Source organism: Mus musculus, chromosome 4 (genome assembly GCF_000001635.26).
Source record: "Mus musculus strain C57BL/6J chromosome 4, GRCm38.p6 C57BL/6J".
Taxonomy (NCBI): domain Eukaryota; kingdom Metazoa; phylum Chordata; class Mammalia; order Rodentia; family Muridae; genus Mus; species Mus musculus.
Genome location: NC_000070.6, coordinates 120,351,474 through 120,377,824, shown reverse-complemented (window position 1 = coordinate 120,377,824; position 26,351 = coordinate 120,351,474). Strand labels below are relative to the sequence as shown.

At 48.4% G+C, this 26,351-nt stretch overlaps 1 long non-coding RNA gene across 7 annotated transcripts in view; it reads left to right on the top strand.

Moving 5' to 3' along the window:
- The window catches only part of Gm36574, a 78,075-nt gene that overhangs the window by 19,352 nt on the left and 32,372 nt on the right, over positions 1-26,351 (top strand). For 6 of the 7 annotated variants that reach the window (XR_868086.1, XR_001784419.1, XR_001784420.1 and 3 more), the window contains 2 exons: positions 20,028-20,311; positions 20,625-20,735. This is a non-coding gene — a long non-coding RNA (predicted gene, 36574). The remainder of the gene's footprint in view (positions 1-20,027; positions 20,312-20,624; positions 20,736-26,351) is intronic. The other variant, XR_001784418.1, reaches the window with a different exon arrangement.

Genomic DNA, 26,351 nt, shown 5'->3' with positions numbered 1-26,351 from the left:
GCTCTATGGAGGCATGTGGTGCAGCGGGACAGGCCATCATGGATGCCACTGATGTTCCCAGAAGCCATGCAGCCCCAGGGCTGGCCGTGTTCCCCATGCTGATGGATTTCCAGAAGCAAGGCCTGAGAACTCCGGTACAGACTTCCCGTTGGGGAGACTTTTCATCTGTGAATAAGAGGGTTGCCCTCGAGCTTGGAGGTTCACAGAGTCTCTCCTATTGGAACTTGGAGATCAGGCACTGAAGGGTTTCCCCACTGCCAGTGTCCTCAGCCTCCCATCTTTGTGGACAGTCTTCACAGGTGGCTCTCCTGCCAGTATTTGTGTACTTCTAAACAATAATCAGAAATATGTTTCTGGACTACTAGACAGCATTTAGGGAATTTTCCTAAGGGCACTTCAGATGTAGCTATCCTGCTTAGCCCCAGCAGGTATATAAACACAGGGGCCAGAGATCAGATCCCAACATCCTACTCACCTGCTCTCAGGCCAGGGCAGTTGTCATGGCAGATAGCTATCTTGAGTACTGAAGGGACACATCTCTATGGAGCTAATGTGTTTCACGAGTGCTGTGTCTTCTAGTGTGTATAACAATCCGTTTCGCAGATGAGGACTCTGGACCCAGAGAGGCAAAGTGACCTGCCCAAAGACACACAGGTAAGAGGCAGAGTGCACTTCCTTCTCAGGCACTTTCATTCCAAATCCCTCAACTAGTTTCTGTTCCAACTTCTGTTCCTGAGGTAACTTCTGCTAATGTGAGAATCTCTGTGTGGATTGTAACCCTTAGGTCATGACAAAATATATTTTAACTTTCATCTATGTGATGATTAACATTATAGGATAACTTTCCCAATTATAAAATAGGACATGTTCTATTTTGGGTAACTTTTTAGTTTAAAATAATTATACATTCAAAGGAAGTTGTCAAACATGTACAAAGAGGTCCCTTGACTCTTCGCTTAGTTCCCCTAAAGGCCCAAATTAAAACCAGGATCCCAACATCAACACAATGTGTGTGCTTTATGTCGTTTGATCACATGTACAGATGTGTGTGCTTTATGTCGTTTGATCACATGTACAGATGTGTGCAACTACTACTGCAGTCAAGATACAGAACCATTAAAGCACTGCATAGGTCTCCCATGTGCTAGCATAGCTCCCCCATATGCTAGCTTCTCTCTCTCTCTCTCTCTCTCTCTCTCTCTCTCACACACACACACACACATACACACACACACATACACACACACACGCACACATACACACACATACACACACACACATACACACACACACACACACACACACATACACACACACACGCACACATACACACACATACACACACATACACACACACACATACACACACACACGCACACATACACACACACACGCACACATACACACACATACACACACATACACACACACACATACACACACACACACACACACACACACACACACACACATACACACACACACACCCCACTCCTCAACTCTACAATTTTGTCATTTCTAGAATGCCTTACAAATTGGACAGTACTTGCTGGGTAGTGATGGCTAGTTCCAGGACAGACAGGGCTACACAGAGAAACCTTGTCTTGAAAAACAAAACAAAAAAACAAAAAAGAAGGAGGAGGAGGAGGAGGAGGAAGAAGAAGAGAAAGAGGAAGGAAGGGAAGAAAGAAAGAAGTGGATGATGCTATACATAGCCTTTAGAGATTGGCTTTCTTGGCTCAGCACAGCAAGAGAAAACCATTCCAAGCCCTCATATTGGAGGAGGAGGTGGTCTGTTGGGTCCCCTTTGGGCAAGTTGAGTCAGGACTGGCCCTGGGCTTGCTGTGTTCACCCTTTGCAGACCAGGTCAACAGAGAGCAGACACAGGCTAGGTGCAAGGCTATGCCACTTAGCCTGCTCTACCCCACACTCTCCTCACAGGCCCTCCCTGTGGCTGCCACCACCTCTCTGCATCTGCCTCCCCCTGATTTTTCTTGCTCTGTGTGTTTCTATCTGTAGCTGTGAGTGAATCCCCCTTTTTCTCAAACCACAAAACATGGCAGAGGGCAATTTCCATTGAGTTGTCTTGTGTCTGGATTGTTAGGTGTTTCCAATTGCACAATTCTCCTTCTTTCTCCCTTTCTCCCCGAGACTGTCTCCCACATAATATGAACGTTTGGGGGCCTGCTTTTGACAGCTCTGCTTTTGAATACTTTGGAAAGTAGAGCAAGTGCCTCTTTCAGTCCTGTACCGCCTGGGGTGGGGATGCATGCTTGGCAAGTTCCTGTTGAGTTTATTCTTTGAGGCCAGTCCTGAGGAGGGAGGGCCTCTTGCCTGCACGCCCATAGTCAGGGCATTGGTCACAGCATCTGCCTTGAAAAGAACTAAGAGCTTTCTGATGGCCAGCTCAGGCCTTCTCCCTCTGGTCCAGACTCCCTCCTCAGGCTGTTTAGACTCTCAACACAGTTCATTCATCTGCCTGTTCTTTCATTCATACAGACTGGGTGGCATGACTTCTTGTTCCAACAACTACTCAAGTTTTGGAATGGACATAAAAGGAGACAATCTAAAGAATTAACCGGTCTATAGCCACACTACCCTAGATGTATGCCACATTGCACCTAACTAAATATCCAACATGAAGAGGATATCCTAGAGAATCAGATGTTGCACAGCTGTTAAATCATGGTTGGAGAGCTTTGGGGATAAGACAATATTTATCATATACTGTTAGATTCCTAATGATGATGGAAAAGCGTATAAGTGTAAGAAAATGACTCCAAAAGCCCCACCGTGCTAACAGTTCTTATTTCTGGATGGCGTGATTATGAATGACTTACTTTTAAAAAAGGGTTTTTTTTTTTTTTTTTGAGGCTGGGATAATGGCTCATTGGGTAAGAATACTTGGCACATAAACACAGGGACCAGAGACCAAATCCCAACATCCATGTAAAAAGCCAGGTGTGGTTTTGTAACCTTGGTGCTAAGTTGTAGGAAGGGCTGAGACAGTAGGACTCCAAGGACTTGCTGGTAACTAGCCTCTCCCCTTCAGGTTGAGTGTGAGAGCCCATCTGACATGCACAAGGCAGAGGGTTACAAAGTAGGACACTGCCATCTTCCTCTAGCCTCTGCACATACACATGTGCACACAGGACATTTTCTTAATGTTTAGAATAAGCACTTTTTTCCTTTATAACTGGAAACTAATATGCATCATTAAAGCTAAATGAGATCTGTGAGGTATAAGAAGTCACCTCTGCAGTTTTCTGCTTGGGTGGTGTTACAAAGACCCCACCCCTCCCCTTGAGCAGTAACTCTGGGAGGCAGAGTGAGTGTCCAGGCACTTGGCTTTGGATTCAGCTTCTGCTGTGGGGCTGGGCTGATGGAACTGTACTCGGCTCCGAAACGGAATGGCTGCTTATCTCTGGCCTTCCCTAGCTTCTAGCTGGGACACAGAGCTCTCAGCTGCCAGCCCGTGGAGAGTTCAAGAAGCCTCAGCTGTGCCATTCACGCTCAGTCCTGTTGGAGGGAAGAGACCTATAGTCCCATTTGCCTGGGGGCAGTTATTGGGGGCACTTTCCTTTTCTTTAGTGCCTCGGGGCAAACTCAAATCCAGTGCATGCTACTGGCCACATGCTCTCCCATTTAGCTACATCCTCTGGGCAATTGTTTTTGACAAAGAGATTTTAAAGCCACTTCTGGGTGTCCTTTAGGCTATGTCCATGACAGTTTGGGGAGAGACAGTCTATCTTGGCTAGGATTCCACCTCTACCAACCTGAACAATTTTCCTACTTCCTCTTTGTGTCTCAATTTCTCTTGAGAAGGGAGGAGTAATGATAAGATCTGCTCTGTCAGGTCCTTGTGAGAGTCCTCACAAGTCTGTTCACAGCGTCTGGAGAATAGGGCCTGTCCAGGCGTAGCACACCGTGAATGCTAGCCATCTCACTGATTATTTCGAGCTGTGTTTGAGGGAATGAGAGTGCAGGGTATCTGACACTGGGGCTCTCCCAGAAAAGCCCAGATGTGATGAATACCAAATGAGGATCACCAATTAAAAGCCCTGTGTTGAGTCTGTTTCTTAGCGAGCCAAGGTATAAAGAAATGTGTGCTGCTCTGTAAGGAGGCCTGGAAAGAAGAAAGTGGCCAGAGGCACTCCTCAGGAGTCCCCCACCCCCACCGCCACCCCCCACTGCCTGTCCTTCGCCTTGAAAGAGGACAGGAGGCAGATGAAGGGCCCTAGCAGGAAGTGTGAACACCCCTGGGAACAGAGGGAACTGTGTTATAGCAAGCTTCTTCAGTAACTGTGAAGTCTCAGCTGGGGTTGGGGATGCTCCATGGGTGAGACTGGAGCAAGAGATAACTTTGAATCCATCCCTGCAATTTCTGCTCTTCCGCAGATGCTGATTTCTCTACTACACACAAACAGAGCAATGCAGGCTTGGCTTGGGCAGTGGCTCACTCAGGACTGCACCTGGGAAGGGTGAATGGGTCTGGGATTTGAACCCAGGGCTATGCATTACAAGTTCTCAGTTCCTGCTTTGGCAGGACAGTAGATCTCTTCTCTGCAGAGGTGGGGTTGGGAAGGTCAGAGAGAGAGAGAGACCTCAGAGGGGAAATTAGGGCTGCAGGGAACAGGGGGAGGTGGAGGGAGACCTGGTCCCAGGTGTGCGAGAGATCCAGAGCTGCTGGGCAGGCACATGGGAAAGAGCAGAAAGTAGGTCAGTCACACAGGAGACAGAGCATGAAATTAATGAGCTCATGGGAGTTGGAGTAGTCACCTTCCAGGAGGGCAGTGAAGGAGGCGGAGAGTCCCTCTGGGAGAGATCTTGAGGCCTGAGGGGCTGGAGCAGGTGGGAAGTGGTTGGACCATAGAGTTTCCTTTCTAGTGCTGAGCATTGCGGGAAGGGGGGCAGTTATATCAGCTGGGCAGCAGAAGGGAATGATAGTGTCCTCAGGGGCCCAGACTGAGGTGTCAGACATGAGCTCTGTGGGGGCAGAGGGCATGTTTGCTCTTCAGATGCTGACATTCCTGCTGCCCAGGACAGTGCCTGGCACAGGATTGGCATGCTGAGGGGATACATGAGGAGAAGCCGCCCTGCCTTGTGCATTGCTGTGTAGCTCAGGGTGGAGGCGGAGGAGAGGGTTCAGAGGCATCAGCCGAGTTCAGCATCACCTGCTGAGTGGCTGCCAGGTGCCATCTCTGCCCTGGTGTTGAGCACACCATGTGTAAGAGAGGGGCTTTCCTGTGAAACTCACCATCTAATAGAAAAGCTGGCTATGAGTGACTTTAACAACATGTGCTAAGCACAGAAGTGGATGGCTGATGGGGACCAAGAGAAGGGGAGTTCTGTAACATTTCTCTGAGTAAGGAATTGCTGGGGATGTGGAGGCTGTCAAAGCTTAAGTGCATATACCAACATGTGTGTGCATACACACACACACACACACACACACACACACACTTAAAAATATATGTCCAGGCATAGAGGTGCATCCCTGTAGCTTCTGGTCTTGCGTAGTAGGAAATGAACAATTTCAAGTTCAGCCTTCGCTACATAGAGTTCAAGGCCAGCTTAGGCTAAATACTGTGTTTATTGACTCTGCTATGTCTTGCATATTGAATGTCTCCCAAAAGCCCATGTATCAAAGCCTCGGTCTCTTACACGGTGGTATTAGGAGGGAGGTGCTGTGGAGGGGAAGCCTAATGGGTGTTTCTTAGAGCATGGAAAGACTGACGCCAAAGGGAATTGTAGAGCGCTGGCCCTTTCTCTCCTCTGCTTTGGCTGCCTGGGTAGTGAGGCGACTGATTTTGCCCGGGCACACACACTCTTGCCCCAGGCCTAAAGCAGTGGAACTGATGGATCATGGGTCAGAACTTGCAGAACATTTTTCTGAAATAAATGTTTTCTCTTCATGAGTTGAGTACCTCAGGTTGTTTGTTATAGCCTCAGCAAGCTGTCTACTTGGCTCCCTTCTTCCCTCCTACAGGGTGACATGAAATTCATTTGGGTGTCAGGGCCCTCGCCTAGAACTCTTGAAGGAGGGGGAGGGTTGCTAAGTAGGAAGGCTTCAATCTCGTGATGCCTTACCTCCATGTTCCTCAGTTCCTTTAGAAATGTATCTCCTCCAAGAGGGGCTGGCCCAAGTGTCAAGTAAGACTGTGAGGACATTAGGACAGGATGCAGATCTGGTCGGGCTCTGCTGGGGACAACAGTGAATATGACATGTGCCACAAGTGTTCACAACAGGAAGAAGAGTGAGTGAATATGCCAAGTGCTGCCCCACTCAGAGACCTTGAGCATCTGCCTGGGTCTTAGATCAGGGTTACCTGCTGCTGACTTGGTTGGGCCCTGTGTCTGGGGTATCTTTAGTGGTTCTGGCCTGACCAGGTCGTGGTAATCAGAGTTGCCCCATAAGCTGCTCCGTCTAGCCAGGCCCTTGCAATCAGAACTCTCCAACCTGAAGTACCCAACTTGTCCTGCTTAGGATAGAGTCTTGTCCATGCCAGTCCAGCCCTCAGTGTGGGCTCACAAGCTTTTGGGGCAGGTCAGGTATCATGGCGCCAGTTTACAGATGAGAAGGGAGAATAAAGTGACTCACTAAGGCTCTTCAAAGAGGGTGTGTGTGGAGAACTAAGCTCACAGTTATGTCAGGCCAATTCCAAGACATCTGAGAGGGGGTGTATAAAGGCATAGCAGGGGCTGGAAACTTCAGGGAGAAATGGAAACACATACAAGCAGGACCTGAGTCCTCCTTTCCTGAGGACACTTCTGACCTCCAACCCCAGATCTGTCAGCCTGTCAATGAGAAGGTTCTGTGCGCTCTGATGGATAAAACCAGAGGGTTTTAAATCACAGGCCCAGAGCAAGGTGGACCCTGAGGCTTTCTGCTTTGGTCCACATCCATCAGTAAGCACTCAAGGATATAATTCCAGGCAACACCCTGGGCGCTGTGTGTGTGTAAAGGAGACTCCAGCATGTGCACATATCCTGCTTCTCTAGGACTTGGTCTGGTGGGCTTTTCTACTTTGTCACAACTGACATTTCAGGCGAGGTAATCCTTGAGGGATGCTGTGCAGCATAAGAGATGTTTAGCATCTCTGGCATTTGCTATCTCTGGATAGTCACATCCTCCAGAGGTGGCAACCAAAGCTGTCTCCAGACATTGCCAAATGTCCCCTGGAAGCAAAACTCCCCTGGGGCACACATGCTAACATAGTTTGCTGGGAGCTGCATCAGAGACTAGTCCATAGAGGACAGTGCGTGAGAAGGGTAAAATTAGCCCCTCAAAATTGGCCAGTGGAGATAGAGTTCACTTGCCTGAGAAGCTGGGATTCAGTCCTAGACTCTCTATACCTGGCCCAAGTGCTGCCCTGCCCACACCTCCCCACTTCTCTCCAAGTCCACCCACTGCCCTCAGCTCCCCCAGGAGGACAGATTCTGCTCTGGGAAGCCAGCCCTGGTGCTTTGAGCAGCTGGTCTCCTCAGCCCCGGACTGGTCTCTTAGCCTGCCATAGAGTTGGTGCCTAATAAGCTTTCACGCATGTTAGGAAAGGCTCTGTCTGTCCCCTGAGATGGCCCTCTGAAAGCCGACTGGGTGGCCACTTAAGTGCTGTGCTTATGCGAAGAACAATACTTCAGCAGAGTGCTTTGGCGTAAGTGCTTCCAGGTCCCCCACTCCACAGAAGCTGCAGCGTGGGAAGGAGATGGCTCTGCAGCGGCTGAGCCTACAGACTGGGCTCTTAGCAATACCCGGACCAGCTGTGGGCCCCCCTCCAGCCCTTGAGCCTGCGGGCGATGCTTCCACTTCATTATCTACAGGGGTGAGGGGCACTGCCATGCCTTCCCTTGTCTCCTAGTGCCCAAGGGACCAGTGAATGCTCAAAGGCAGGGGTTTCTCAAATGAAGCATTTGCATGTTAACTGTTTTCTGAGTTTCCAAGGGCAGTCTGTGGGGTAGGTCAGCGTTCTGTTTTTACTTTCTTTTTAGAATGACTACTTGAATAGTCATCCACACACTTAATGAGAGTTACTCTGTGCTCAGAACTCAGCAACGGGCAGACTGAATGCAGGCAGGACGGAGACAAAAGTACATTCAGAACAATGCTAAGGCTGAGAAAGCCGGGCAGGTGCTGAGCTTCAGGTAGGGAAGACCTCTCTCCAGAAGGTGACATTTAATTAAAACCCTGAAGGCAATCGGAGGGAGGGTTGCACAGAAGGTACTGCAGGCAGAGGCCAAAGCAAAAACTACCCCTAGGGTCCAGAAGAGTGGTGAGGTGGCCGGTAGCAGTTGGGGGTATAGATGAGGGACAGTGGGTGGGAAGGGAGGATGGGGGTGGGAAAGATAAAGGTCAGGGAGGGGAGAGGAGGGAAGGGGAGGGAGGGAGGCAAGAACTTTGGCTCTTGTCCTAGACTGGTGGGGGAGGGGCAGATGGCCCCAGTGGTTGCTTGAAAGTGAGTCACATGCTTGCTTTCAAATTTTATTCAGAACACAGAAGGAAGTTGATCCCACTTTGCTACTTTTCTGGAACTTTCTCCTGGTCAGCAACTGGAGTCACACAGCCAAGTCCTTGATGAAGCCAGGCCCTGGTTTGTCCCCTGCGGTTTCCATCAGGCCTTTCCCACCCACAGCTTACTCCAGTCCACTCCAAATCTTCATGGAAACAAGCAGAGAACATTTCCCAGTGATTTAAAAGGACTTCTGTGCCACCAAAGAGTATCGTTTACTCTTACTTTAATGGGTGAATGTCCCTCTACCCAGATGTCCTTGGAACACGGAGACAAAAAGAAGAGCTTGCTAGATCAGAAGGCCTGAGATCTGGTCTGGATTATGTCGTGTTGTTGCTGTCTGATTTTCCACTTTCCCCGTTTTGAATTTTCTTAACTGCCCAGAAGTCAGATGGAGCCAACCCTGCCTGCTACTTCCTTCCTTGTACCTTCATGCTACAGTGGAAGCCAAGGGCCCCTAGGTGGCGCACCTTCCTAGGCTCAGTCTCCCATGAGCAACTGCTAAAGGAGGCTAGAAGATTTGGGGGAAATGGAGGGGCAAAGATGATCCAGAGAGTGGATCTAATGGGAGACTGAGGCAAAAACCCTAAGCTAGAGACCCTTTCTGCACCTGCCCTGGGCCCTGAGGGAGTTGGTGGCACAGAGCACCTCTGTCACTATGGCTATCAGGTTCTGCTGTGGGCTATAGCCCTTACAGGCAAGGTGAATGTCTTGGGATAGATATGAGACAGTACTTATTCTCGCTCATAGATGAAGATGCTGAAGACAGATGTGCTTGCCTGGTCACCTGGGGAGCCAAAGACACAGTGGCTGTCTAGCTGGCCTCTGCTGAGGAAGGGCTCCATAGCAGGGAGGGCCTTGAGCTCAAAGTGTGGGGTAGCATCCCTTGATTTGTCCATTTCTCTTAGCTGGCAGCCTTCCCTCCACCCTACATCTCTTCTTAGGCTTACTCTCTTTCCTTCACAGCTGTAGCTATTCTCAGGAAATCCTAGGAGAGGAGTTGTTAGCTCCTCTTAGGCAGAGCTGTGTCTCAGGGCAGTTTTAGGACACGGGGTGAGGGTCAGGAGACTTTGGGTGGTGCTTGCTCCCTCTGGCTTTCTTCTCCTTATAGATAAGGGAGAGTGCGGAAGGAGGGAGTTGGGCTAGATACTGCCAAGGTCACTGTCTAGTTTGAACCTTCTGAGTTGTCCTTGAAACTCCCCTATGTCCATCAGCAAGCAGCAGAAGGCAGGCAGGGCTCTGCTTCACTCACTTAAGAGGGATGGGGGTGTGGAATAGGTGCTGTGTCATCCTGTTTATGACATCTGGCTTGGCACAGATGACAGGCTGCCGCAGAAGCCAGAGTCCTCCTCTCTGAACTTCCACAATGACCACCTATTTAGGGAGATGCAAACCTACCTCTGCAGAGGAAGCCATGTAAGGCTTGCATGGGCCAACAGGAAAGAAGCCCTCCCCTCTGTGTCCCTGCAGGTGTCCCTCTTTGGTTCCATTGCTAACCCTCTGACCCTCTGACCTTGGGATTCTTCCAAAATCAAACCCTAAGGAAGGAAACAGTTGCCACTGAAGAAATTCAGAGAACAGTGCTAGAGGAAAAAGATGTGAGGGGAAAGGAAAGAGTAGCCGCTTCTCTTCAGTCAGCCATGTGCTAGCTACTCTACTGTCCTCTCTGTAGAGTAACTCATAGCTTGCTGTCAACCACAGATGAACTTCTGTGCTCTCTGAAGATGAGTCTCAGAGGACCACATTGTGCAACTGTGAGTGTTCCATAGACCACTCTTGTCCCTGTAGAACACAAGAGCCAGGGAGGCATAACAGGGCGTGGGCCAAGATAGCTAACTGATTGTGGCAACTCACTCTTCACAGATTCTAAATTATAATCAAATTTATGTCTGATTCCATTCTCAGATTAGGTAACAGTCAAGTGGGGAAACTGAGGCTCACACAAACCCAGGGACTTGCTTACGTGTGATCACATAGTACCTTGGTTGGCTTTGAAGCAAATCTTTGATCCCAAAGTCTAGGCAGTCCATAGAGAAAGCTACTTCTTTGACAAGTTAGGTTTGTCTTGCATTCATTTCTTCATCTTGTAGCAGTGAGGGGTTAAAGATTAGGTCAGTGGTTCCCAACCTTCCTTCCATTGCAACTCTTTAATTCAGTTCATGTTGTGGTGACCCACAACCATAAAATTATGTAGTTGTTACGTCATAACTGTAATTTTGCTAGTGTTGTGACTAGTGGTGCAGATATCTGATATGTAGACTATCTGATAGTGACCTCTGTGGGGGTGACGATGCACAGGTGGAGAGCCATGGGTGAGCTGCATCAGTAACCAGAGGTTCCCAGACCTTCTTACTGAGAAATGGGGAGTGACATGCAGTGAAACCAGAGAATCAGTAATTTGAGATTTTTTTTCTCAAGTTTACTAAAAAGAACATTTTGTGGACTGGGTATGTAGCTCAATTGGTGGCGTGCTTGCTTATCATTCGATAAGACTTGGGTTCAATCCCCAGCTAGGCCTGGTGATGCATATCTATAATCCTAGCACTTTGGAGCTGGGAGTTGAAGAATCAAAAGCTCAAGGTCATCTTTGGCTGTGTAGCAAGTTTGAAGCCAGCCTGGGCTACATGAAATATTGTCTCAAAAGAGAATATTTTACCTTCCAAAATGTAGAAGGATCTACTTTTAGCATAAAGTGGAGAGAGGAAACCAATGATATCTAAGAAAGGAATTCCTCTTTTCTAAGTATGCCTAACATAACACCTTGATGAGCCATTGTGTTTGTAGCAAACACTTGATACCTAGGCCTGGCTGAAGTGAGCAAGAGACAGACAGAACCAGAATAATTCCTTTAACAGACTTAATTTGTAGCAGGGGACTTGGAAGGATGAGCGGGTAGGTAATTTGGAAACAGAAGTGCTAGAGACCCAAAGACAATTTGCAAAGGTCCTCAGGTGGAAGGCAGAGAATGACCCAAGGATTTTTAGGGGGAATAATGGCCAGTAGCTAGCTTTGATTGGCAGGTGTCTTTTCCAGCACCTGCTAATACAGAGGATGTCTCTGGGTGCAGCATTGACTGTGAAAATTGTTAGACCTCACTTTGAGACCCAGCTTTGTCACTTGGAGGTCATAAGCACTGTACAAGGTCTGATTTCCTTTTCTGTGGAACAGATCTGATCTTCCTGGTGGGAGGTTGACAGAGGAAATGGGTGGGATGGAGGACCCAGTACAGCACCCAGTGTTCAAACCCTCAGTAAACAGCTACTCAGCACAGTACCTAGTGCTCAAACCCTCGGTAAACAGCTACCCAGCATAGCACCTAGTAAGTGCTCAAACCCTCAGTAAACAGCTACTCAGCATAATACCTAGTTAGTGCTCAAACTCTCAGGAAAACAGCTATTCAGTTGCTGCTTAGGATTAGACAGAGTTGTTTGGATATTCACTGTGGCAAGCATGTAGGAGGGTTTTGTTTGAAGAGGGGGTAAGTTTTGTTGCTGTTAAATCCAGCATAGGATCTGACAGTAAATCATCTGGAAGAGGGGGTGCATTAAAATCTCCAACCTTAGCCCTTCCTCAAGGCCGAATGCTGTCTGTGCCCGATAATCTGCCCTCTTGGAAATGACAGCCTCTCCTTCTAGGGCTCAGCCCAGAGGGCAGGACTCCAGACAAGGACAGGCTGAGGACTGAGGGGAGAGACGAGAGTGAGGGAGTAGGAGGAGATAGGAGGAGGGAGAAAGAGTGCTTTCAGAGACTGACAGTCATTCACAAAGACACAGGGAGTGTGCTTGTGCCTGTTTGCATGTGAACGTGACTGTGGAATCACATGTGTGCATCAGGTAGCAGGTGCATGCGGGTGTGTGTGTGGAGGTGGCTGGGGGTGGGTGTGTCAGTGTATGAATGAGTATGAAAACTGCCAGCGTTTCAACATCCCAGTGCATGAGTGCATGTGAGTATATGGTATATGCATGCATGTGCATGCACACATGAAAGTGCATGCATGTGTGTGTAAGTGTGTGTGTGTGTGTGTGTGAAGTTCATAAGCACATGTGTCTTGTCTGGGCTTGTGTGTGAGGCTGACTGTGACTCTAAGTGACAGTGAAGGAGACCTGTCTTCTAATAGTGTCTGGGTAGCACCTGGAGTACATACATGCCCCTGATGCATGGAATATCTATGAGAAGGGACCTTCCGCAGTTCTGACTCTCCTGACTCCCCATCCTACCTCCACCGATTTTTGCCTCCCTACTTCCCCAGTCCATACCAGCAGCACCACCACAAACCTGCTGATCTCACCTGTGGGGTTGAAAGAGAAGGAGAGGGACAGGGGAGGGAGAGGAGTGACCAGCCCCTCCTACCCCCAACCCTTGGTGCTGCCAGGGAAACGTCCTCCTCCACCCCCCACCCCCCAATCACCGTGATTCCTGCTGTGAGGGAGAGAGGAACCCTCTGTTTCCATGGCAACATAGCAGCCCTGCTTCCCAGCCTGAGCCCAGGCTCCTCTGAGCCATGGAAGGAGTGGGAAGAAAACCCTTCCTCAGGCTTTTGAGCCCCACTAGGTGTCCTGACCTCTAGACTCCCCACCTCCACCCTGAAGAACCCCCAGTCTCCTTTTATGCTCACAAGTCCTCTGAGACTCCCTAACATATATGTACCCATTCTGCTGCTTGTAGGGTCTGGGGACTTGTCTTGTTCTTACAGGAAGGACTAGACCTGAGCATGAACCCCAGATGGGGTTGAATTCCAGACTTCACCTGGAAGAGGTACCAGTGCCACCACTTCTCTGGTTCCCATGAAGGTGACATACAGGGTCAATGTGTCATGCCACTAGCAGAGTGTAAATTAGCCCAGCAATTTTTGCAGGACCTTTCTTCCCTGGGACTCCACTTATTTTGTGATGCTGAGAATGGGATGCACAGCCTTGTCCATGCTAGCCAAATGCTTGAGCCCTGAGCTACCTCAGCACTTCGAGTGTCCTCTCCTGTAGAAGCACATGTTTACAGGCATGCACACAGGGGCAGTGGTTGTAAAGTTTTCTCTGACAAAGAACATCTGGACTTCACCCCAATGTCCACCAAGAGAAGTAATGGAAGAGATGCAGCCATGGTCTCAGAGATCTTAAAGAGGAGTAGTTATGCACAGTCTCAAAGATGCATTGCCAAGAAAAGAAAGAGCAGACTGAAGAGATGAACGAAGGGCAGAAGTGGGTACTCAGAAGTGAGGAGGTGACCTGCAAGAACAGGGTCCTGACAGACATAAGAGGAGGCGAGAAGAGGCAGCAGAGGGCAGACGGCTGACTCCCTTCATGGGCATGCCCTGGATACAACTTTCATTATTAGTATCCTATCCAGAGGTGAGATGATGCATAGCTTACTGGATGGGTCTAGAGACTGATGCCAATGTAGAGGAGGCTATAGCACATTAACATAGAGCAGCAACAATAGTCTTACTATGTGCCAGCCCTTAGCAAACTCTTGTCAGCCAGGCCAGGTCAAGCCTCTCCTGTGAGGTGGCAGGTGACATCAAGAGAAGAGAGAGTCTGAAACAAGAAAAGGAAAGTTAGATAAAAACGAACAACAAGTTGGCTACGTAGGCTAGCCTCTGCTACAATTGACGCTATTGCAAAAAGCAAAACTAGTCAAAAACCTTTCCCTATGATCCATACTATGCCAGTCATGAGCTGGGTGTTTTAATGTGTTTATCTAGTCTTCACAGATATCTATCTATCTATCTATCTATCTATCTATCTATCTATCTATCTATCTATCTATCTATCTATCTGCCTATATTTATGGGGAAGAAACAGAAGTTCAAGGAAATTCATTCACCCACTTGCCCACCCATTCACCACCCATCTATCTATTCATACATCCATTTACACACTCATCTACCTACACACCCACCCATCCACTCAATCATCTGTCCATCCATCTGTCCATCCATCCATCCTTCATTCATCCCTCCATTCATCATTCATCCACCCACGAATTGATCCATCCATATCTTACCCATCCACCCACCCATCCATTCCCTCAGCATATATGTATTGGGCAGCTTCCATGATAGACACTACTCTAGTTGCAAAGTGGTTGAAAAATCCTGGCCTCATGGAGTACAGAGTCTGGAAGAGAGATGGTCAAAGCCAAATCACGTTGAGTTACAAGTGCTGTGCAGAAAAGAAGCCAAACAAAGAAACTAGGTGCTCTGGTTTTCCGAAAACTCCATGAAGAAGTGATGGGGTCTATCCTGAGCAGAGGCAAGCAGAGGCCCTAGGCTGGGAGCCTGCCTGCTATGATCAAGGCTGACAAGAAGATGGCTGTGGTTGTGGGTGAGGAATGGAAGGGAGTGGGGTGAGCTTGGAAGGTTTTACGAAGCTGTGGAAGTGATTCTACATTGTGTTGGCTTAACTGGGACAGGATCTCAGTTCCACAGTTGCAAATTATCCCTTTGACCACAAAGTGCAGATAAGGTCATGGGTGGCAAGACTGGAGGTAAAGGGTTGATTGGGAAGCCTCTGTACAAGCCTGGTGAGAGGGGAGTGGCAGTATGGAGCACAGTGGGAGCCTCAGACTGTAAACAGAAGTCAGCCCTGAAGTTTATTTCAAACATAGAGACAACAGCGTTTCTTGTGAGACTGAATGTGGTGCAGAGACCAAGAGAGAAGCCAAGGCGGACTCTAACTCCAGGCCATAGTGACTGTGTGAATGTGGGTGCTGTTTGTGGAAGACAGAGCTGGGAGGAAGGACAGGTTTGGGGACAATGAGGGTTGACTTTAATTTTGAGATGGCTTTAGACATCTAAGCGGGAATGTCAGCTAGGCAGCGGGATGTATGAGATGGGAGTTCAGGGGAGATGTCAGGACTGAAGATATAAATTGGGGAGCTGTCAGTGTAAAAGTGTTGCTGAAAGCCACCGGGTGGGATGATATCACGGGAGGGAGGTGCAAGCAGGAGATCGGCTGCACAAGAGCTTCAGCTTCGGTGGTAGGTGAGAGGAGTCAGAGTCTCTGATGACTTACAGGGTCCTCCCTGGAAGGTCTCCTGCTAACCCAGGAGGGAAACAGCAAGTACTGTGTGTGATGGTGAGCCTCAGAATCATTCAGGCATGTTAACCCAGGTTGGCTGGACAGGACCCCAGAACTGCAACTGCACTCCTCCCCCCTCCCCTCCCTCTCCTCTTCCTCCTCCCCTCCCCCTCCTCTTTCTCCTCCCGCACTTTTGCCTCCACCTTCACTTCCACCTCCTCCTCTTCTCGAGGCAGGAAAATACAGATGGAACATCAAGTACCCAAGGCTGGACTCAGATTTGCTATGTAACCAAAAATGATCTTGAACTTCTGACCTTGCTCCACCTCCTGAGTGCCATCAAGATTACTGATGTGCAGAGCCGTGCCCATTTAGTGTTGTCTAGAGAGCAAACCCAGAGCTTTGTGTGTGCTAGACAAGCACCCCTGCGAGCCACATCCCTAGCATATGAATTGTGTTTCTTTTCTCCCCTTCTTCTCTTGTGTGTGTGTGTGTATGCATGTTCACATGTGAGTGGGCCCACATGTATGTGCAAGTACATGTGTGTGTATATGCATGTATGTATGTATGTATGTATGTGTGTGCATATGGAGGCTAGAGGTTGCTGTCAGGAGTCTTCCTCCATCTCTTCCATCTTATTCTTTAGAGGCAGTATCTGTTTTTTGTTTGCTTGTTTGTTTGTTTTTGTTTTTCAAGACAGGGTTTCTCTGTGTAGCCCTGGCTGTCCTGAAACTCACTCTGTAGCCCAGCCTGGCCTCGAACTCAGAAATCTGCCTGTCTCTGCCTTCCAAGTGCTGAAATTAAAGTTGGGCACCACCACTGCTTGGGGAGGCAGTATCTTTTAATCAGACCTAGAGATTGCTGATGCATCCAGACTCACTAGCCAGGGATCGCCTGTTTCTGCCTTCCAAGGCTGGAATTATAAGCTGGTCACCATGCCCACCTCACATTTACCTGAATTCTGAGAATCTGAACTCTGCTCTTACATTTACATGGCCAGGGCTTTAACTACCGTGCCCCTTAAGTCAAAAGTTCCACATCTAGCAGGTCACCTGGTAGTGCCAGTGTGAACACAGGGACATTTTGTGGGCTCCCTTTACAGGGTAAGAACAGAAAGGATCTGCAGAAAGTACCTGGGCTTTGGAGTCAGCTCAAATTGGTTTCAAGTCTAGGCATTAACACTAATTTGCTCTGTGATCATGGATCAGATAGTGATGGCTTTCATGCCTCAGTGTCCCTATCTGTAAAATGGGAATACTCTCTCTGTGTGCCTGAGGTCATTATGAAGACAAGCAAGTCACATCTTTGGTCATTCTGGACAAGGTCCCAGACAGGTACAGTAAGAAAATGTTGCTGGGTGCCTGCAGCATTTCTGGGCAGGCAGGGATGGTTCCGTTCTCTTCAGGCTCATGGGGCTCCGGGTGTTCAGGTGGGAGAAAGATAGAAGTGGCTTCTATCCTGGAGCCTTGCTTGCTTCAGGATGCCTGCTATCAGGCCCCACAGGAGAGACAGTATACTCCAGAGTCACCTCATCCCTACCCTACTAAGATCTAAGATCTTTTGCTATCGTCATCTTTCCTCCAATTCACAGTTGGGGGCGGGGGTGGGGGAGAACCACCGTCGCCCCTGCTGGTTCTTGTCCCTGGTCTCCTGTCTTCAGTGATCAGTGTCAGCTTCCCTGTAGACTCTGGCCCTGCAGCCCATCTCCTGAGACATTGCCACTCAGCCTGCCCTGGAAGGGAATGTGGCCTGATGGTCAGAACCTGGCTTGGCATCACACACATGGGGCACAGCCTTAGGGACAGGACAGGGGCGAGTGAGCAGGGTGAGCCGTCTTTTCTGAAGGCACAGAAGCTGAGCAGCACGGTGCAGGTGAGGGTGTGAGGAAGCTTTGGGGCTCTGCACGTTCCTTTCTCTTCCTCACGCCAGGAGCCATCCTCCCCCTGAGGCCTGGAATGCTGAGAAGAGCAAGGAGGCCGCCTCCCCTCCCCCCTGTTGCTATTTAATGCCGTTAACAATGGATTCATTAGCTGGGATTAATCTCATACACCAGCTCTCTATCCCCCTGGCTATTAATCACTCACTTCATTAACAGGACAGCATTAGCCAACCTGGGAGCCAGGACATGGCACCCATACCAAGTACCTGTGTCTGCACATTCTGGTCTTTGCTCCTGGCTAGTCCAGCCCGCCTCATCTCCCTGCCTCCCTGCCTCTCTCCCCTGCCTCCCTCCTTCCCTCCCTCCCTGCCCCTTTCCCTGCCTTCCTCCCTGCCTCTCTCCCTGCCTCTCTCCTTCCCTCCCTCCCTGCCTCTCTGCCTGCCTCCCTCCCTCCCTCCCTCCCTCCCTCCTGGACTCCCTCCCTTCCTTCTTCTCTCCTTGCCTCCCTACGTCCCTGTCTCCCTGCCTTCTTGCCTCTCTCCTTCTCTCCCTCCCTCCCTCCCTCCCTCCCTCCCTCCCTCCCTCCCTCCCTCCCTCCTTCTCTAGCTCCTGGACTCCATCCCTCCCTGCATGCCTCCCTCTCTCCTTCCCTCCTTCCCTCCCTCCTTCCCTTCCTCCCTCCCTCCTTCCCTTCCTCCCTCCCTCCCTCCTTCCCTCCCTCCTTCCCTCCCTCCTTCTCTCCCTCCCTGCCTCTTTCCTTCCCTGCCTCCCTGCCTCTTTCCCTCCCTGCCTCCCTGCCTGGGCCCATTGCCTGTCACCACCCACATCTGCAAATGTACAATCTCTCTCCTTGTGTTTCTGCTGTGATCGGGTCTCTACCCAATACCTTCTAGATACCTGCTTCTCCTTTTGTCCTCCTACTCCAGGCCCCACACACAGTAGGATCACCTTCTAGGCTGCAGAACAAAGCTTTGAGCGAACCAAGGAAGGAGCCGCCAATCCCAAAAGGCTTATTTTTTAAAATTGCCTTTTCTGTTTACAAAGATAATATATGCTCGCTGTACAAAATCCAAACAACATAAGAAAGGAAGAAAAGAAAAAATACAAATTCCCTGAAATCCCCGTCAAGATAATAACCTTTCGCATTTTGGTGAGCATCGTCTCCGATCTTGAGTGATATATATATAATTTTACCTAAATGGGATCATACTAGGCATGCTGTTTTGCAACCTGCTTTTCCACTCAACAATATGTTGTGGAAATCTTTCCATATCAGCGAATATAAATATACATCAGGCTTTTTAATGGTTGCGTAGCATTCTGTCTTATGGAAATAACATAATTTAGTCAATGGATCTCTTATCGATGAGCTTTGAAAATGTTCCCATTGTATCACGGACATATTTGACACAGAGGGCAACATTCTTACATCTTTATCTCTGTGCACTTGCCTAGTTAACTCCTTAAGATTCATTTCCAGAAATAAAATTTCTAGACAAAGGGTTGGCATAGTTTACATTTTGCCATAGAAAAGCCTCATAGAGCCAGGTGCCTGAGATTTCAAAGCCAATGTTACCACTGCTTAACAAAGGTCTCCAGTAAATTGTGTCTATCAGTTTCAGTTTTCTTATCTCTAAAATGGGGATGATAGTGGGTTGGCAAGATGGCTTAGCAGATAAAGGAACTTGCCACCAAGACTGGTGACCTGAGTTTGATCCCTGGGACCCTACATGATGGCAGGAGAGAACCAACTCCTATAAATTGTCCTGACCTCCACACATACAGGTGACATGGAACATACTAAGATTTATTAATGAGTTTAGTGTTAGGATTAAATAGACAGTTGCATGCAAAGCACCAAGAAAGCTGTCTACTGCCCAGTGAGGGCAGTATGTATTTGCCTGCATGGATGAATTGAATGGCTGACCCTCAGAAACATTGAACCTGCATGTCTTTCCCTCCATAGTACCAGCAGTGTGGGGGACAGCTCCTTTCTTTCTGCTATTGCTGATCAAAACTACCCTTGCCCCTTTGAAAACAAAGCCGGTTTCTGCCTTCATTAGGTGATGGTGGACCTCCCTTTCCTGTTTGTTCTCTTTGATCAGCGGTGAACCAGCCTGTGGACTTGAACTCTGGTCTCAGCAGACATTCACATCGCATCCCTGAGGCGCCTGATCATGTGCTTGGCCCACTTCTCCACTGGAGCATTTGTCTTTTTTCTTATTCCTGGGAGCTGTTTTGCATATTAGAGATCATATCTCTAATCTTTTTCTACTTCATCCTGACTTTCAACCTTATTTATTTCTTGTCCTTCATAAGTACTTGATTTTTTTTTTAATGTGGTGAAGACTGCCAGGCTTTTCTCTTTGTAACTTTTGTATTTCATGTTGTGCTAGAGAAAGGTCTCTTTTCTAAACTCTGGATGCACACTTTGCTTTAGTGCGCTTGTCCACGGTCATTCTTTGCTTTTTTTTTTTTTTTTTTTTTTTTTTTTTTTTTTTTTATCTCATGCCTTTACTCCTTTGAGCTTATTTTGGTGCAAAGAGCAAGGCACAGTTCTAGCATTATTTATTTATTTTTTTCCCCAAATGATTGGTCAGTGTTCTAGTTTGCTTTCTGTTCCAGGGGAAAACACTGCAACCAAAAGAAAACTGCGGAGGAAATTGGCTTACAGACTACAGTCCATCCTCAAGGGAAGCCCAAGGTAGGAACTCAAGGCTGGAGCTTGAAGCAGAAACCAGTGGAGAACACTGCTTGGCCCACTACATTGCTACCTTTCAAGTGCAGCCCAGGCTCACCTGCCTGCCTGGGGATGGCACCAACCAAAATGGGCTGGGTTCTCTTATATCAACTAACGATCATGAAGATACCCACATGACAACCAGATGAAGGTGATTCTCAATTCCCAGGTATGTAGAGTTGACAGTTGAAGTTGTCAGTGGTCAGGTGAACACTTGTTCATTCAATCAGAGCCCCAATGATGACTAGAGAGGGGAGAAAGGTGCATAAGTACCTTTCCACGAGAGAGGGGAGTCAACAGGTGAGCAGAGCAGTCCTGAATGGGAGTCTCCAAGGGTCCTTCCTCCTGGTGACCCTGCTTGTCCTGCAGGTGCAGAGATGTTAGTTGAACTGGGCCACACCCAGTACTATCACCAAACTCTCATCCCCAGAGGAGCTGGAAAAATGGCTCAGTGGTTAAGTGCATGTGCCTCTCTCTTCCAGAGGATTAGAGTTCGAGTCCCAGCACCACGTCAGGGTGGCTCATAACCACCTATAACTCCAGCTCCAGTGGCCTCCAACATCCTTGGCTTTTCTCAGCATCTGCATTCAAGTGTACGTACCCATACATATCCATATATACAACTTAAATAAAAAGTTAAGGATAAATCATTTTAAAGCCCTTTTCAGAAAGAGCTATGTGTGTTGGGAAACTTGCAGCCAAGTCTTAGCAACCAAGATCAAACTGTGCCTGCTTTTGGTGTCAAGAGCATGTTGCCTTGTAACTTGAGACCTTACCACTATCGTTACTTTAGCAGCCACTGTCCCCCAAGACCTCCATAATACCACAGTAACATATAAATAAGCCATCCGGCCATGCTCACTTACACTCTTACTGCCGGGAGTAAGCATTGGTCTTAGGCATGGTTTGGAGACCTTCTGTGCTCTTCAGAGCCAAAGCCCCCACAGCCAGTGTGTATGAAGTATGTTTCAGAGCTTGTGGGGAAGGGAAGCTCTGCATTGTCAGCAGAAGCTTCTGGGTCACCCGTGCTGGAAGAGGCTGAGATCTTACAATCGGTGTGCAGGCTGTGGCCACTGGATCCTCTGTGCCGGTTTGTTTAAGGTGGCTTGAATTCTACCTCGATAGAGTGAGTTACAAAGCAGGTTGTCTAGAAGTTCCCTGGACAAGTAAGTGTTCAGCACAGGGGATCCTGGAAGAGGTGTCCGTTGATGTGAGCATCTGTGAGATCCACTACGAGTTTGCATCACAGTCTTTGTACAATGGCTGGACCTTCTGAAAGCTAGAATGACAGGAGTGGACAAGCCTGGAGTCTGTGTCAGGAAGAATGCCAGGCTGGGCAGTTATTCTGTGGGCACCAAGGATAAATTATGGCACCCGGGCCCACAGAGCAGGCACAAATCACAGGCTATCAGGAATAGGGAGAGGCAACCCCAGCCTTTCTCCCCAGCAAGATTAATGGGCTCAGCTCTCAGGTCTGGGTTCGAGATGATTGGATTTTATGATGTTTCATTTCCCCAGGACACGCCCCTTGTTCAGAGCATGTCATAGCACTGTGTGTGCATGGGTGTGCACATGCATTTATCATCCCATGTGACTTGTTGGGATGCTGTGGGCTGTGAGCTCTGTATGCCTCTCTAGGGCTCTGTGGTCTGTATGCCTGAACAATCCTCTGCATTGTGCAAGGGCTTTGTGGGGGTGTGAGTCTGCCGTAGGATCAAGATGTGGGGAGCTGGGGAGTTGGTGACATCTATATGTGGCTAAGATACAGTTTCCATGTGTCAGCTGGGGAATATGTTGTGGGGTCCTAAGTTGAATGTCTGGGTGGTTTGATTACATCCCCCACCAGGAGAAAGAAAAGAAGAGAAGATTTAGGAAAGATAGTTTGGGGTATAAGTCTAAGATCTGGGCAGAACATTAAGGGGAGACAAGTCAAAAGAGAGATGGAGACTAAAGGAAAAGTCTAGGCTGGGGGCTAGGTGCAGGTAGTCTTCCACATAGCCAAAGGATAATGCACTGGAGGAGGTAGCGTTTAGCAATGCAGCACACACACACACACACACACACACACACACACACACACACACCCTCTTAAGGTAGAGAAGATGCCTGAGGCTATGCTAACTGACTCTGGCTGGTTAGAATCCAGGGGGAAATTTCCTAGGGAGCTGGAGTGGCCTAAAAGGTGAGAGTGGAGAGAACTTCCTCTTGAACGTGAATGCCCAAGGCAGTCAGTCATAAGGCAAGGACAATGCAGAGGCCAGAGACAATGTGGTGGCTTTCAGGATGGGGATGGCTCAATGTCTTGTAAGACTCAGGGCCCAGACAGCTAGGCAATCTGCTGTTTTCAGAAGGTAGGGCTCAAGGAGGCATTTCTAGTGTTGGATTCAGGAGAGGGGTCTGCACAAAGAGTTTACTTAAACCAACAGTATGGACTGGAGTCATGGCCAGAGCGACTCCCATGAGAGACTCTAGGTGGTTTGCTAAATAACTTTGAAACCCACACAGGTCCTCTGGTGGCAAGGAGTGGCCAGGCATGGTGGCATGGCATAGGCTTCAGAAGACTAGAGGCAGAGTGCTCCATCAGTGTGGCTGTGGGGACACCATCAGCTCTGCTGCAGAAAGACTTTCTGGTACCGCCTTTTGTGGAAGGAACACCCAAACCCCCAGTAAACTCACAGGTTCCCCTGAGTGAACGTACCTAGAATGGGACCTTGGTTTGTCATTGAAATCTTAGGAGGAGGGGTATGCATTGCTTATGTCATCCCCTGGGAAGGAATTTGATCAACAGTTGACTTTGTTTTCAGGCTACTCAGACCCAAGTATCTCATCTAAACAAACAGTGTGTGTCCAGTAGAAAGAAAAGACACTCCTTTTAGGTCTTTTTTGGAGTGAGAAATCCTCCTCACAGCCTTGTCCAACAGGCTCCTTGCCACATGCCTATCCCCAAACTAGTAAATGGCAGAGGGAGGTGGGAGGAGGTTGCCAATATGTGCTGGTCAGGACTTGCCATGGGATCTAGACTTGTGGGTGGGCCCAAAGCCTGCTGCTCTGAAGCACAGGCCTCACACAGCCACCTCCTCTCCAGGCATTAGACCTATCCACAGCAGCAGCATCCAGAGCATTGGTACCAGTATGTGATAAGTGCTGGCACTGGAGTCCTGTTGTAAAATGATAATAATCAAACCTGCTTAAAGGCTCAGGAAGAATAAATGTACAACCCGGGAAGGACTTGGCCTAATGTCAGGTGCACAGCAAATAGCCCTGGGCCTCTTCTTTACCAATCCCAACTATCTGTGCTGAGAATCACACACAGGGTCTGTGTATGCCAGGGAAGTCCTCCAATACTGAGCCACACACCAGCTCCTTACACAAAGTGACTTAAAACCCCAGCCCAGACCCAGGTCAGGGCTGAGCTAGTCTTTCATCTCAGTGCTCTGTGAGCCTGGACTGGGCTCTCTACAAGTCCTACCCTAAGCTCTTGCTGAGCCTTCTTCTTTTTCTAGTTAAGTGGAGTCATCACGTGGCTCTCATCTGGGTGATAGGTCAAATAAGAGATCGCCTTTTAGGGTGCTCTAGAAACTGTGAAGGGCTGTGGGCTGCAAGGAATCACGGTTCTCATTATCTTGTTGGAGTTGGGCTCATTCCTGGGCCTGGCATCTGCTTTGACTTTCCCAGTTCCTGTTTCTTGCCAGTCTCCGATTGCTTGTAGCCACCCACGATGCTGGCACAGATCATGTAAGGATGGGGAATTTGAATGTAGAAGGAACGTGACAGCAGACAGCAGCCCTCTGTCTTGTTCTCAATCTCAAGGATGGCCTGCCATCTTTCCAAGTCAGAAGGCTCCAAGCCATACCATTACCCATCTCAGTCCTAGTTTCTATGGGGACATCATACAACTTTCTTAAATGTAGGGGTTTATTATGGCTCTGGGGTTGATTTTGAGGAACCTGTTAGGGCCATGGTTTGTGGGCACCTGGAGCTAGAGCCTCCAAAGATGGCATGGGGATGGATATTTAAGATGTCTTCCCTTTCTTTCCTCTCTTACACATGAGGAGACTGGTTGCAACAACTGGAATAGCATGGGCTGGCTCTCCATGAACCTTCTCTGCAAGGCTGTGGGGGCTTTTTCATTGCAGAATGATTTTAGCACAGCTGGGCTTTTTAAGCGGCAGCTGGCTTCTCCTAGACTCAGTGGTTCTCAACCTTCCAAATGCTGTGACCTTTTAACACAGTTCCTCCTGTTGTGGTGACCCCCAACCATAAAATTACTTCGTTGCTACTTCATAACTATAATTTTGTTACTGTTACGCATCCAAACATAAATATCTGATATGTAACCCACAGGCTGAGAACTAGGTTCCAGAGCCTGCTAAAGGATCAAAGTGGAGCTTTGTATATCCTGACTCAGTTCAAGTCACAGTCCTGCTGTGTTTTATTGACCATTCAGCATCAGTCCAGATTCTGTGTGGCTGCCATCCCTGGAGACCGGCAGCTGGCGGCTGGCAAAGTGCTAGTCTGTGATTGGAACACTGTTCCACAGTGGTGTCTTGCTAGGGTTTAGAAATGATGGGATGTGCCCACACGAAGGTTCAGATGTTGGGGCTTCGTTTCCAAGGTGTTAGGATTAGGAGACAGTGTAGAACTCTCTGGCAGGGGTGGGGGAGGCTAGCGAGAGGTCAGTGAGGGTGTTCCTTTGGAAGGGCTTAAGGTATTTCTCACAGCACTGCAGTTAGTTCTCTGGAGAGGTTTGAAAAGTCTGAGCCTGGTGAACATTATGGACGAGGGAGTAGAAAGATTGTAAGAGCCAGAGATCAGGAAGGATCGAAGCAAAACTATCTTCCAGACACGCCAGGACCATTGCATTTGTGAACTAATAGCCATTGTCGTCGCCTGCGTGAGACTTGCACAAGATCAAGCCAGACAACATTTAGCATGAAGTGGGGAGGACTCGTGAGCCCCCTGCCCAAGAAGCTACCAACAGTTGGCAGCCACCGGGAGAGGGAGAGTTGGTTTCCTTTCAGGGTGTTGACCTAGTCAGGTGACCATGCACCACACTAGGATGCCTCCTTGTATGGATGGCTCCATACTCATGGACACTTGTACAGCTCAAACCAGACTAAGGGGGATATTTTTCAAAAAGGAGGTGAAGTGGGGGACCAGATCTGGGAGAAGCTAGGAATCCTGTGTCTGGTCTCACTGGACTCTTACTTCCTTAGCAAGTATTCTCTGCAGTTGTAATATCACAGGCCATAAGGTTCTCATGGAAGCCATGTTGATACTAGAGTGATGCCTTTGAACTGACATAATTATGAACTAGTTTCTCTCTCTCTCTTCCTCTCTCTCTCTCTCTCTCTCTCTCTCTCTCTACACACACACACACACACACCACACATACATACACATACACACATACACACACACATATACATTAGACTGCCTTAGATATCTTGTTATACTAGCAAATCATGGAGTAATCAATTTCCCAAAGATCAAGAGGTTGGGACATGAAGGAGATGCCAATGAAGGGCGCTGAGCAGCTATAACTGCTAGCCCCCAACTTTCAAAAGCAGATCTTGATTATGACTTAAGATTTGGGAATTTTACAAATAATTTCATGTAAATTAAAAGCCCTAAGGCTCACCTCACTAAAGAAGAGTTACAGATAGAAATATGCTCAACATTAATCACTAGAGAAAAGCAAACACAATCTCAATGAGGTATTATTACACACCCGCTAGCATGATTAAAATAAGAATGAGTTCTAAGGCTGGTGATTTGGCTCAGTGGGTAAAGGCACTTGCCACCAAGCCTGGTGATCTGAGTTTGACTCCAGAATCCTACAGGGTAAAAGGGAAGAGCTGACATTAGCAGGTTATCCTCCGACTTCCATAGTCACTTGATAGTATATGCATGAGTGTGCACATACAGAGACTAAACAAACAAGCAAGTAGTAACTGCAAAATTAAACTGAAGATCCAGTTTTTAAACTGATGATAACAAGTGCTGGAAGGAATAAGAACAGTTGGAATTTGCACACTCTGCCCTGTGGGGTGCAATATGGCACAGCCACCTTGGAAGTCAGTGTGGTAGCTTCTTACACGCTTCTCAAGTATTTACTCAGGAGAAAAGAAATGACAGAACCATAGGAAGACAGGTCCATAGTGTCCCCAGCAACTTCCATCTTAGTCCCAAACTGAAAACAGACTGAC